Raw genomic sequence first — 14,023 nt, 5'->3', positions numbered from 1 at the left:
GCAAGGATCCATACTCCTTAGACCCTTTGGACGGGCTCATCATGAAGAAGTCTGCCCTTCTCAGTGCTGAAGGGTACAGCCCGTCAGACCTGGCCTCCTGACAGGCCACCTCCCCAGCATTCCTGGCAGCACAGTCACGGGGAGTCAGACCTGCTTTCCTAAACCTCACAGCCTAAATACACGGGCTCCCAGACACCCAGGTTTTTCCAGAGGTGATTTTATTCACACACGGTTTCTCTCTACTGTTAGTCCTCACGATGATCCATCTGGACGTGTCCAAATCTGTCATCTGGTCCTTCTGTCTTTCCCATTTTGACGTCTGATATAAGTGCTCCATTCCATCCCACGAGGAGCCCACATAATGGAGGTCATAATAGTGAGCTTTACTCCTACCAGTTTGTCCTACCTGCTGTTGCACATCTTTTTCTACATCACGTTGGCCAGCCTGGAGGCGCAGCACCGGATTGTTAAATGCTAATTTGAAGTTTATTTCTAGAGAAGTGGATATTCCAATGTAGAGCTGCAATGTTTTTGGTGAAGTCACCTGCAGAGGAGGGGCAGGCTGAAGAACGAGTGGAAAAGGAATCTGAGTGCTTTACGTCCCAAGTGCATAGGCACCTTGGAGGCAAGTCTCTGTAAAGAAATCGTAAATTTCTTCCAAAAGAAGGGCTGCCTGCCGAGCATCGGCTCACCAGGTTTACGGGTACTTTTTGGTTCAGCTTCACGGACAGTGTTTAAAAGTTCTGCATTCTTGAAAAGGGATAAAAGAGAAAAGCAAACAAACCTCAGAGCTTCGCAAACTGGTTTGGTCCAAGATTGACACAGACCAGGTTTTCAGCCTGGAGCTTTTTTTTTTTTTTTTTTCATGATCAAGTTATATAAACTCCTGAAAACCCTATCCACGTGGTAATGGAAACACTGACTTTGAATTTCGGGCTGACTTCACCTCACCCGTGTTATTGTTTCTCTAGCAGTTGGAGTTTTGATCGCACCATCTGAGTGGTAAACACAAACTCCGCCGATTTGATGGCCCACCTTTGAAGTTTATCCCTTTCTTGGCATCTGTGGCTGTAAAGTAGCAAAACTTGACATGAAAAGACACAGAGTGACTTGGCCAGTGATGCTGTGTGTTCTGAAAGCGCTCTCTGTGTGCAAGACTTTGTCAAATGAAGTGCAGTAACCCAGACAGGTCTGGCTGCCAGTCCTATTCAAGTGGTCGTCAGATTGCAAACCACCAAGCATGCATTTCTAGGTGTTGAATTCTGTTTTCCTAACAACTCCTCTCCCCGTTTAAAACTCAGATACCTCACCCTCGTTGTGGCCAGAGCTCCCAGGATCTCTCAGGAATCTGTCACACGTCTGGGGGACGACAGGAGCATTTATAAATATCGAGTCACTGGAAGTTCTGTTCCCCCCGGAGCCCTGTGAATAGTAACTGGCAGTAGTAAGGTTGTTTCACTCCAGCCTGTTTAGTTCTGGGCCGCCTGGCAGGTTTGTTAAAGGTGCCGTTATGCAGAGCGAGACCCACCCAAACCCGGGCTCTGACAGGTAAGTGAGGAAGTCCATGGGGCAGGGGGACCTCGGTCAGTTTTCCTCAAACATGTATTGGCCGCTTGCTAAAATATTTTCATTCCATCACAACTGTCTGATTTCAGTCCGTGTGAGCCTGGCCTCGGTTAGGTCATTATGGCTCTACAGACGCAGCTGGTTTGACTCCGTGGTGGGTGTGCCGTGCTGCGGCTGGAAGTTCAGGGCCACGCTGGGTCTGGGGCTGTGCTGGTGCTGCTGGCTGAAGGAAACTTTTGAGCTCAAAACTATGAAGGGAGAATGGGTGGTGATAACAGCTACTATTTTTAGAGGACCTCCTGCCTGTAGGGCCCCAGGGGTCATTATATGACTTTTCCAACTAACAGCTTCTTTTTTCTTGTAACACGTTGGCTCCCATAGCCTTTAAGTAGGGCATTGGTGCACACGGTCCCGTCCATTGTCTTTGCAAGTCTTCAGGGTGGGCGGGCTCTGCAGGCACAGCAGGAGGGCAGTGGGCACCCTCTTGCTGGCCAGGTTCAGCTGGAGACAGGGATTCATCTCGTTCTCCTGCGGAGGCCAGTCTGGTGGCCAAACTTTGTCTTGGTAGGCCTGTGCCTTTTTATGGTCTCTCTTCACCAAGGAGTTGCCTTTCTTTTGTATAAATGCAATGCCCAGTCTCCACGTGGGGTGGGATGGAGATGAGGATGAGGATGGAGCAGGGGGGATGAGGGTGAGGAGGGGGATGAGGGTGAGGACGGAGGAGGGGGATGAGGGTGAGCATTAGAAGAGAGGTTGAGAGTAGGGTGAAGCAGGTGGGGATTTATCATCTGTTTAGGATTATTTTCTCCATTTAACTTCCTAGGACTTCGGATTCGTGTAGTTTCAAGGGGCTTAAATAGGAGTGTCTGATGTTAGCCCTTCAGTTTTCTCTTGTTTGGAGATTTGTCCTTGTAATGAATTGCATATTTCCTTTGGTTCATTCATAGTTAGATCTGTTTTCGCCTGAGGGACAGAGCCCTGAAACCAGCTGCTTTCTCCTTTGTGGAGGGAGGGGCACCTGGAGTTCCAACTTGTCTCACCCTCAGAGCGCAGAAGCTTCTGACCAGAGGTCACTCTAGAGCTCAATGTTCATTCCCTGATGCACTTGTGTCATTGGAACCTGAAGGTCCCAGGGCCTGAAACCTCAGTGGGTCTGAAACTTCCGTGGGTTCAGGGAGACCCGCCCCGATGCATGGGGGGCAGCTGCGCAGAAAGAGCGGCTCCTGTAAGGGCTCCGTTTTCCTGGCCGCTGCTGCCTCATCTCTGGGCACACTTGGCAGAGATGATGTCCCTGCTTCGTTCGTCACAGTCACGCTGGTTGGAGTCGGACCCCGGATGTGCTGAGTCACCTGGTGGGTCCATCCTCCTCGAAAGAAGTCCATGGTCTAAGAAGATTCTCTCTGTTTATTTTTCATTGGCCGCAGTCCTTGGCGGCAAGGGCTAATAACTAAGAAATGAGAGATGAAGTGTGTGCAAGGAGACCAGCCCACCTCGCTCTGAAAGTCGCTTTCCAGTCGCTTTCTGCGGCCTGTGCCCGTGTGTGCGCAGACTCGGAGGCTTTGGGAGACGGCGTCTGGGAGAGCCTCCTCTGGTCACTCTCGTGCCTTCTCCTTTGCTAGTTTCCTGAAAGCAGGAACTGCCCCCAAAACACAATTTTGAAAAGACCTTCTCCAAGTAGTGCGTTTTCTCTTGGATCTTTGCCGGGGCGAGGACCACAGTGTAATGTTCTCTTCACCAAAGTAGCTTCCAGGCATCTGGATCATATACACACCCCTGACCCCGTCCATAATGAGAGAAATCAGCCTTCCATGTTCCTTCCTGCGGCCCCTGGTGGTGGAGGCTGGTGGCTTTTCCCATCCACAACACATGCAGGCACGTGCCCGCCTGGGGAGCCCGGCGCCCAGCACGGTGGGCGAGGCCCCTCCGGTCCGAGCCTGATTTATGACCTGGAGGCCTGGGTGGGAAGTATTGCTGGAAGGGAACTCTGGCCACCGGATATTTGATGACTCCATGCTTTTGGAATGATGAATACAGTTAGGTTTTACTGCCCAGCGCAAGACACAGGCAGGAGGGCAGACTGAGGGGGGCACCTCATGGAAGAGGAACTCACCAGGATGAAAAATCTGGGGGGCCAGTGCTGGCTGCTACCTCGATTCCTCTCGGGGGGATGGTCGTAGGGTGATGTCTCCTTTATACGGCATTTTTCCAATAGAGTATCTCACTTCATGGCAGAAATACTTTTAATGAGGATTGTTTATAGTACCCAGTAAATGAGTGAACTCAGGCTCTTAGGTGACTGTGCAAGGGACTCAGGCCTGTGCCTGTTTCCTTGTCTGTAAAATAAAGACGACGGTCACTTTCTCCCCGGGCGGCTGTGAAGGGCCATTTGACACACGCGTGCGCTTGGAACCACGCCTGGTTCGTAGCAAGCTGTCAGTAAGCATCAGCAGGACTGCTGTGGCTGTTCATGTTATTATTATTAGAAGAGACTTATTTCTTGCCTCCGATCGCACCCAGCTACGAGGGGGCAGAAATGACTCAGAACCAGATTACACACAGACACACGGGAGAAACTTGGCAGTTATGAAGTGGAGGCACCACACACCCCTGGGTGATGGTCTGTCTCAGCTTCTCACTGACTCTGTTATTTGGGGGTTTACTCTGTGCCGTGTGGTTGAAATCCCCAGTGAGGTGGGGTGGCGCTGGGTGGCAGGGGTGTCAGTGACAGGGTCGTCGTGACCCCCCACCCTCCTCCAGGACTTTGTTCTGCCCTTCAGCAAAGTCCCCATCAGGCGCTCAGCCCAGCTCCGGGGCTGCGGCGTGGGGTCCAGCCCCTTACTTCCCTGAACTCTCGCCCTCCACGGCCTGCCCTCCAGCACAGCGGGCCGTGTGACCTGAATGTCAGTATGTTCTTCCCTGTTGTCACCCCTCCTGTAACTGCACGCGAGTGGCCTAAGCCTCTCTTTTCATTGAGTCCAGCCTTTTCAGATATCTGAAGACGCTGCGATGCCGCCTCTGCGATGTTTTCCGTTGCGTACGGAGCCCCGCCCCTGAGGTCCGCTCAGCCACTCGTGGCCCCGCATGGACGGCCTGGTGAGAGTGTCAGTGTCTGGTCAGGCGGGCCGCTGGGTCGATGCCAGACCTCGTGGGGCTGCAGCATTCCTTGTGCTGGCGACAGCCCTTCCCACGGCTGGAATGCGGGCTCTGTGGTGGAGAGCTGTGCCCTGTGAAGCCCTGTCTCTGTGCCTCTTACGGCAAGTGCGCCCGCCCCGACTCGGGACTTTGGTTGCACTGACTGTCCAGCCCTCTCATCACCGCTCAGCGCATTAACCTCAGCCCCCAGGGAGGTAAACGTTTCCCAGTTCCTGGCACGAATCCAGGCCTCCAGTAAGTCTTCTTTTCATTCACACCTGCCTTCTTTCTGTTTGTTTTAGAACATCTCTTTGGTTCTAAGTTTGCTCCCAGTCAGTGACGGTGATGGTGTCAGCGTACCACTGCCCCTACGAGCCAGCGTCGTTTACATGTAATGTCTCAGTTCTGTGTCATTGTCCGCAAGGTCCGGGGTTTTTCACTCCTTTGCAGATAAAGAAACTGAGCAGCCACAGAAGAGTTAAGTTCTGATTAGGTTTTTTTTAAATGGTGAGGTGAGGTGAGCAGTGGTGTGGTCGCTGAGGGCGGGGCCGGCTCCCGGGCCCTGTGGTCAGTGGGCTTCTCTGCCTCCCCCACCCCGAGGCTGTCCTTTCTGCCTCCCACTCCCAGCTACAGGCTTCCTGTTTCTGGTCCACCCCTCTCCCTTCATCATCCCGCTCTCCCTCGCTAGGCCCCTCCTTCGACACCGACCACCTCCTCCAGGAAGCCCGGGGGACTGCTCCCCAAGTGCTTTAAGCATCGGTCGTTGAACTTCTCATGCTGAGTTACAGTCACTGCTTCTACATGTTCTTCCGCTAGACCAGGACCAGATTGTGTGGAGTGGGGGGTGGAACTGTCTTGTGTTACTTACTTCTGTCACCTGAGCATCCAGGTAGAGAACACCAACTCCCAGTTGTTTGAAGAACGAATAAATGAATTAATAGCAGCAGAAAAGGAAGTGGAAGTGTGACAGAGATGCAATCAGGTGACACCCTTGTTTTGGGACCTCTTTTCCCTGGATCCTTTCCTTCGAGGTCCGTGAGGACAGCTCCATGCCGGACCTGATCCCCCCTCAGCCCCGGGTGCACACTGAGCATCTCGCTGTGGGAGTTGTCACCCTGTCCCCTCTTTTCAGGTCATAAGAGAGTAGGAGAAGAGTGCATTCACTTGAAGTCTCTTATTTCTCTTTAAAAGTCATGTATCGGGGTGGGGGAGGGTGGAGCTCCGCGGTAGAGCATGTGCTTAGCACGCACAGGCCCTGGGTTCAGTCCAGTGACCCCTCAAAAAATTATTCATCGAATAAAGTTACCTGGTGTTGGTTTCCTTTGCAAAAGGAAACTCGGGTTTCCCTTTGGATTTGGGGATATCAGGAGTGAAAAGCGAAAGACAGAGCTGGTGGGAAACAGAGCGAGGAGGGCAGAAGAGGGAGGATAGGGGCCTTGCAGTGGGGCGGAGAAGCGTCCACCTGAACGAGACCCCAGCCAGTGTCCCCGGGCCCCTCCGCTCCCCGCCGCCCCCCAGCGCTGACCCTGCCGTGGGACCCGTCTCAGGGCAGGAAATTTAAGATGACTTGGGATCGATTGTGTTTGCTCAAATGACAGGTTCCCTGACCTCAGTTTCATGATGCAGCGTTTCTAGTGTCAATTATTTACCATAAAAGCTCCGAGGCAGGTGTGTGGTGTGGGAGTAAACTTAACCTCAGAGCGATGGACAGACGGCAGAAAGTGACGACAGTGTGTGTTCAGGCTCCCGGTGTCGTGGAGGGACAGCTCAAGGGCATGACGGGCGAGGCCAAGGTGGGCCGAGAATAGACATGATGCTCCAGAAGGCATTAAGCGTATGATCGACTTCAGCTATTTCTCCAGATTTATTGAACTTGTGTGTATTTTTGGACTCAGGTCTGTGGATTCATAAATAAAGACCATTTCTTCCCCTAAGCGGAAATTTGGATTTAGAAAATTCCTCATGGTTTCACGTATTAAAAATATATTTCAGGGCTGTAGAAGGTTGGCAAAGAAGTTGCTAATATAATTTGTCTCATAGTCGTTTTTAGAGACATTTAAATCGTTCCTGAGATTCCTAGTGCAGGATATAGGCTTATAGAGAATATTAATATTAAAGGTATTACTGTAAAATGTTATAATTCACTTGCAGACAAATGTCTTAAACGTTGCATGTTGGTAATTGTGGCCTCAAACACCCCCTTTTCCCACCTTGCATCGTTGTTTAGTTTATGATGTCCAATTTCTAAATGGGTGGTCGTTCTTAAAGACCCCAAAACCATTGTTAAGAAGCAGTGCAGTGGGGTAAGGTTTTTTTTTTTTAAGTCTACCAAGGCAGCCTTTAATAAGTGACATGAGTGGCCTATGAGTTGAAGATTCTGGTCTCTACACATCACTGCATGAGTAATGACATGGAACACTTGGGCACCGTTTATGGATGAAAGCCGTGGTTTGGTTTGTGTTGGAGAGGGGGGTCTGGCAGGTTGCTCCTACAGCTAGGAAACGGTGAAGATGGTGTTTCCCGTTGAGGGTTAAATCATGGAATAAAACCAAGGCGCGGGAGAGAGTGGCCAGTGGGACCTGTCGAAAATGCTAATATATAACAGAAGGATTTATTTTAGCAAAGAGGGAACCCGTGGAGAGGCTCAGAGACACTTAAGCTTGGCGTTTAATTCAGCCATTGGCTAAGAGAGTGGGTATATCAGATGCATGACCCACGGGAACTCGAATATTTCTCACTGTCATACCCAGGTTATCACAGATCGATCATGGGGGTCGGTAAACATCAGTTCCCATGATGAGAAGATAGTCCCTTTCATCAGGTGGCCTTGGCCAGCTAACTTCACCTGATGCCATGAAACATTCAGCACAGCCAGCTCCGTGGGGTAAGGCTGGATGCTGGTTCCCAGAAGTTTTCATGGGCTGGTGGCCCCTTCCCTACTGCCCACCGATGATAATAAAAACCAGAGTGCCCGTGATGCGCCAGCCACATGGAAAAGGATGGAGCACACAGGTTTCCTTCTTTTTAATTTCACAGAATCAGGAACATCTTTTCCTTGAAATCTCCTGTTCATTTTTCATGTGTACTCCTCAAAAAATATTATTCTGTATTTATTTCCTGAATTGAGAAAATTGGAAAGGATGTTATATTTAAAACAGCAATAATCAGGGCATCTTGCACTGTTAACTCTGAAAATGTTTTTTTTTAAGTAAATACTACCACAGCCACACAGAAAAGTAGTTTGAAATAATTCAGGTTATCTATAATCCCACAGCCCTGTCACGTTTAATTTAGGTGATGCCTGTTGATGAAATGCGTGCCCTGTGTGGTTAGATGCGCTCTGTTGGGTGCTTAGCCTCCAGTGACCTGCAGACATCAGGGGTCCTCCCTCACAGACCTTACAGTCCACGCGAGGGGAGTGGTTGCAGACAGAGGGGTGACCACCACTGGTGGAGTCAGACGTAGCCCTGTCCTTGAGGACGAACAAGGACTAGTGGAAATGTACATGACAGGTCATATACCTTCCCCAGGGGGACTTCCTGGAGGAGGTGGTGTTGAGTCAGAAACCGGAAAGATGAATCTGTGTAGTCTTGCCTGAGAGAGTGGGAGGACCATTCCCCACCAAAGGCCAAGCAGGTGTGGAGACTCAGAAGCAAGAGACATCACAGCACAGTTGAAGGGTTGGAGGAGAAACACGGTGTGGCCAGCACACAGAGCTGAGGATGGGAGGGACCAAGGCCAGCATGGTGTTACAGGAGCCAGAGCACAAAGGCCCAGTGACCCCATGGGTTCCAACCCCAGGTGTACAGTAGAATCACCTGTGAGGTTGTTTCACCCCAAACTGTAACTGAGTCTCTGGGATGAGGCCTGGGCACTAGGATTTGTTAAAAGCTGCTCCTGCTGGTTTCATCTGCAACCAGCATTGAGGGTTCCTGATGTAGACTATTTCAGATCTATGGGATTTTCTGATCAGCAGTGGGGATGGCTGGACCACTTTCAAACTAAGGAGAGAGAGGTTAAGGCCTGTGCTTTGAAAAATGCACATTGGCCACGTGTGAAGAATGGATTGGAAGTGGCCAGACTGGAGGGACCAGGAAACTTATTGTCAGCTGCAGTCGTGGTCCACACAGTGGTGGTGGTATCCCTGTGGTTGGTATCAAACGTGGGTCACCTGGATGGAAACCGATAGAAACCAGAACTCTGTATCACTGTGTCATGTTCCCATGTTTCTGTGTAGTCTTTGTAACTATTCCATTTCTTGAGACTGTTTCAAGTTTTTCCTTGGGTGGTTTTGACTTTTGATGTTCAACATTGTGAGCATTGACTCATGAAAATCTATGTTCATTTCCTTAGGATAAATTTCCAAGAGTGGAATTCCTAGGTCAAAGAATTCGTATGTTATTTTCTCTCTTTCTATACGGCATCTAAGAGCCTGGTCCTTTTGGAATGCCACCTTTACAGATGGATGGATGGATGGATGGATGGATGGGTGGATGGATGGATGGTTGGATGGATGAATAGATAAATATATAGATTTTTAAAGGGTATCTTTTCATGGGCTCCAAAGGTGTGGGCCCCTAGAGGAGTCCAAGAAATCTTCATTCACAGGCTCATTCCGGTATACAAATGGCCAATGAGTGCATTAAAAACGTCCAACATTATTAGTCACTAGAGTCACACAAATCAAAGCCACAATGAAGTACCACCTCACACACACTAGGACAGCTATAATAAAAAAGACAGACAGTTAAAAGTGTTGGCAAGGATAAGAGAAATCAGAGCCCTTATACACTGCTGGGAGGAATGTAAAATGGTGCAGTCTCTGTGGAGCACAATTCTGTGATTCTTCAAAATGTTAAACACAGAACTACCACATGACCCAGCAGTTCCGCGCCTGGGTATGTACTCAAGAACAGAGACAGGTGTTCACATAGACACTTGGCATTTTGATGAATGTTCACAGCAGCGTTATCTGCAATGGCCAAAAGGTGGGAAGAATCCAAACATCCATCAGCGCATTCTAGTACATTTCACTGAAGAAAACCAACGGTAACTTTAAAGTACATGTTATATTGGTTTGACATTTTTAAGATTTTCTCATTTCAGTAAAAAGATGAAAAGTAGCCACAGCATTGCTTTCAGATCAAGCTTGGAGCCTCAGGAGCTCAGATATTCCAAGGCTGATAAAACACTTGATTTACTTCAACTTGATAACTTTGGGACTTTTACAGCATTAAAAAGCATCTCTATATAAAATAAATTTGAGATTCTCTGAAACTAGAAATGTTAGCAGTTGTCCAGGGACCAGTCAGTGCCCGTGATGGAGACGTCGTCCCTTGGTTTCTCTGCTGTCTCGTGGTACCTGGGATACAACGGAGCGTTGTTAATATGAAGCGCTTTGTGATGAGTTTACCGTCTGTGTCATCTGTCTGAGCTCCCTGGGGGTGCAGAGAATGAGCGTCTCACTTAAAAGAAAGGCAGGTGCATGTCGCAGTAGGGCAGCCCTAAAGCAGGCTCTCCTGCCTGAGTCTGAAAATCTTCTGGCTCTCTGCCCTGCATGAGTCACTGTTTCTCTGTGAACTTGGTGGTTCATGAAATCAAAGGGGGTGGTGGGAGCGTTTGAGCCAGTTGGATGTCCCACAGGTGTCGGTGAGCACAGGTGGCATCGCGCGTTGACCACGTGAGGTGCAGAGTCTGTGTCATAAACGTGAAGACTGACTTCTTTCTGTCTGTCTGGATGTGTCGCAGACACAGACGTGCGCTCTACCTGCCGTGGGTTACATCCGTGTGACCTTCTGACATGTCAGTAACGAACGTGGGCGTGAGACGTCTCCCTCTATCCAATCACGTCATACAAAATTTAAATTAGTACTGAAGAAGCTGCCTTTAGATAACCATAAGCTTTAAAATACAGGCAGGATGTGAAGTCTCTGATGACGTCTCTACGAAATCGTTTGCCCTTTCCATGGCTTCTGATCAGGGTGTGCTATTTCACTACCAAGACTTCGAAAGCACAACAGTACAAGACACATGTTCTGTTTAAAACAACTGAGTCACTAGTTTATACTTTAAATTTTGAATCACTATGCTAGCAAAATGCAACTAAGACTGAATAATTAGTATGTATTTTTTGTCAACAAAATAAATCAGTGTTTTCCTTCTGTGCTTCAGTTATAGATGGACATTATTGGCAACAGTAACTGGCATTTATTTTACTCTCAGAAATATTATTTATTCTTGGCTTTGGGTCAAAGCAGCAAACATTCTCCATCATGCTGTAATTTTAAAATGTATTATGTTTTAGTAACTCTACCAGTAAACTTTATACTCGAGAATATACAGTTCTCCTAGTGTTGGTATTTTTATTTATGTTTTAAAGTCAAAATGACCAAATTTATTTCCAAGAATACAGCCGCCTTTTTATGGCCTTAGCGCTTATTTTAAATGCTGGGCTGCCTGAAGTACGTGAACGCGCTTCTAGATGAAAGCAGGCTTCTGGTTTCTGCTAGGGCGAGACTAAGGCGTGAGGTTTAAGGATGCTGGGTTTGGTTGGCAGTCATGGAACTGTCTGTGTCTTGACAGACCAGACATGCTGGTCACACAACTGTGTTTATTTGTCAGAACTTGGAAAGTTATACACAAAACCCAGTGAGTTCTAATTTATGTAAATTAACTTTTTAAAAGCATCGCTGAGCATTGTTGGAACAAATGGGAATTTCCCCTCGTTATTTGCTTTGGAACTTTCATGGAGGCTGGAGGTTCAGAGCAGTGGATTCTTGTTTGGCTGCAGGTTCTCACAACCCACGATTACCTGTCTCAAGTGCTGTCGCGAAGACCGAGCCAGGTAGGGTTTTGGGACAGTTTCATAGCGTTTATGTTCTTCCTTCATGCATTCAGTGAAAATTGATTGAACTTATGGGCATTCTGTGTCCCGAGAAGTGCGCCTGCCCCAGAGAATCCCAGATGGGTAAGCTGTAGCCCCTTGTCCTGGGGAGTTCCTCATCTAAGCTCAGCGGTGGGCGTATAGACAGACCCCTGCGGGAACATAGGATGATGCTGTCATAGAATTATAAAGTGAAGTCACCCCCCGAAGAAGGCCTGAAGGCCGCCTCCAGCTGTGGGGCATGGGAAGTGGTCCAGGTGTTCGTAAGGATTTGGATGCCACTTCTAGGAGTTTAGAATGCAGCCTCTGGGTGGCAGGAGCCATGGAGGGTTAAGGAGTGGCAGAAACCAGAGTAAATCATGCTTTGGAAAGAAAGACCGTTCTGGCCACTGCCTCCTTTTTTGTGTGAGTGTGTGTGTGAGTGATGGCAGATGGGGGCGATTCAGGCAGAAGGACCGGTCAGGAGACGGCTGGGTGAAAAGGGATGAGAACTGGAGCAAAGGAGGTGGCACAGGGATTTTAAAAGAAGAGATGCTTCAAGAAAGATGATTTATCTTCTAATTCAGCATGGAGGAGAAAGAGATGCTGACGGGGTGGACAGAGGCACCACTGAACCGGTGTAAGGACCACATGAGAAAGCTCAGATTTGACGTGGGGGAGGGAGAGGAAGGGGGGGTAGGGAAAGTGTGTGTCAGTTGGTGTTTGAAACCAAGATCAATGTGTCTGTGGGGCTGGAAGTGGAAATGTGCAGTTGGTTACTGGGTAGACGGATCGATGGTTCAGAAAAGACATCTTGGCAACACAGACGTGGGTCCTATCAGGGTCCTGGTAGTGGAGACACACTTCCAGTTATTCACTTTTCCTGGGCCTTAGCTGAAGAAAATAGCTGAAGACATCAGCAGTATGCAGTTGGCGATGTGAGATCTTGGCTAAAATGACCAGATGTCCTGAGTTAGCTTCCACGGCGTATGTTGTGTTCAGTCCTGCTTTGCGTTCTGTGTTCAAGCACGTTTGCGTGTCTACGCCCGCCTCTTCCTCGGAGTGTGAGCTTCAGAGAGCTTGCACCTCTTACCTTCAGTTCCAAGAAGGCGCTGGGCATACAGTAGACCAGCATTTTAAGGGGCAAAATGACAAATATACTATTTATTAACCTTTCTCCAGTCTCATGAGACAAAGTGCATTAATTTGCAACAGAAAACAAAGTGGGTTCATCTGTTGTCATCCCCTGGCCGGAGTTAAATTGTAACTCAACATTCATTCTCAGTATTAACTGTCACTAAAATACATTGGGTGAGGGCAACGTTTTTATAAACTCTAAGCAATATAAATCTAGTTCAGTTTCTGGTTCCCCAATTAAAATGATTTCTTTTTCTAAGATTTAATTTAACAAAATACAACTGCTTTCATCTTATTCATCCAATATGTTTTGTGTGAAATCTTTGAAAATTCAAGCCTGTATTTCAAGGACATGATTGGAAAGCCTTTGGGGCCAGAGGAAACTGCCTCTTTCTGCTTCTTGGTTGTTTTCAATGACATTCTTTTTAAAGGAGGATGTAAGTTGAGGGACAAAAGAGGCAGCTCTTGACCACATCGGTCCCTCCATCACCTGAATGGGTTTCCCCTTTGGTTTGAAGTGTGTGACGATGCCGTGTTGAGTCCCAGGAATGAAAGCCCCTCCCTACCTCTCTTGTCGGACACTCTGCAGTAGCTGGTCCTGCTGGGTTACGAGCAGTAGCTTCCTGCCACTTGTGGCTGGTGTTGTGGCCAGACTCAATGCTCCTCTGAGCTCTGTCCTCCAGATGGAGTGGGAGGGCTGCGTGCAGGGGTGCTGTGTGGGCTCAGGATGAAGGCGTGGGAATCCAGTTCCTGGGGGATCCAGCCCTTGATGATCCCTGAGAAGGAACATCTCTGGCCCCATAAAGTTCCTGTCTAGCCTCCTTTTTTAAAACATTATTCAAGCATATTCAGGTTGGACTGATGGAACTTGCTTGCTTTTGCTTGTTCCTGTAGGGCTGGCAGTGTTGTTTAAGTGAAGGGCAAACGGGCTTAGCCTCTCCCCATATCCTGCATTAGTATTGATTGAGGCGGCTACAGAGTGGTTGGAAATGAGTAAAAAGTGTTTCCTATTTCTCAGTCATTAGCCAGTGAAAAAAAAGTTAAAACTTAGGTTATTGCTTCCTGGGAAATTTTATCTCAAAATAGCTCTAACTGCCATTCGGCCGACCAATAAATGATATTCTCTGGGTTAATACTCAGAGCTCTGTTCTTCAGCCTTCTTTGAAGGACTCTTGGCCTTGCGTTGAGATGGACACATTCCGTCTGTTTTCTGGAGCAGGTGGTAGGTGCTTGAATAAAATCAACATGGTGCTAAGAGGCCTGGATTTTACAAACAGGCTGCAACACCCTCACATACCATCATGAGAGTGAACGCATGCACCTCCA

General features: G+C 48.4%; 1 protein-coding gene across 7 annotated transcripts in view; it reads left to right on the top strand.

Annotated features, from left to right (window-relative positions):
- The window catches only part of PIEZO2 (piezo type mechanosensitive ion channel component 2), a 281,019-nt gene that overhangs the window by 91,571 nt on the left and 175,425 nt on the right, over positions 1–14,023 (top strand). The gene's annotated exons all lie outside the window — the stretch shown is intronic.

The sequence above is a fragment of the Camelus dromedarius genome, chromosome 32 (genome assembly GCF_036321535.1).
Source record: "Camelus dromedarius isolate mCamDro1 chromosome 32, mCamDro1.pat, whole genome shotgun sequence".
Lineage (NCBI taxonomy): Eukaryota > Metazoa > Chordata > Mammalia > Artiodactyla > Camelidae > Camelus > Camelus dromedarius.
The sequence above is the reverse complement of the archived record's forward strand: the minus strand, read 5'-3'. Positions and strand labels throughout refer to the sequence as shown.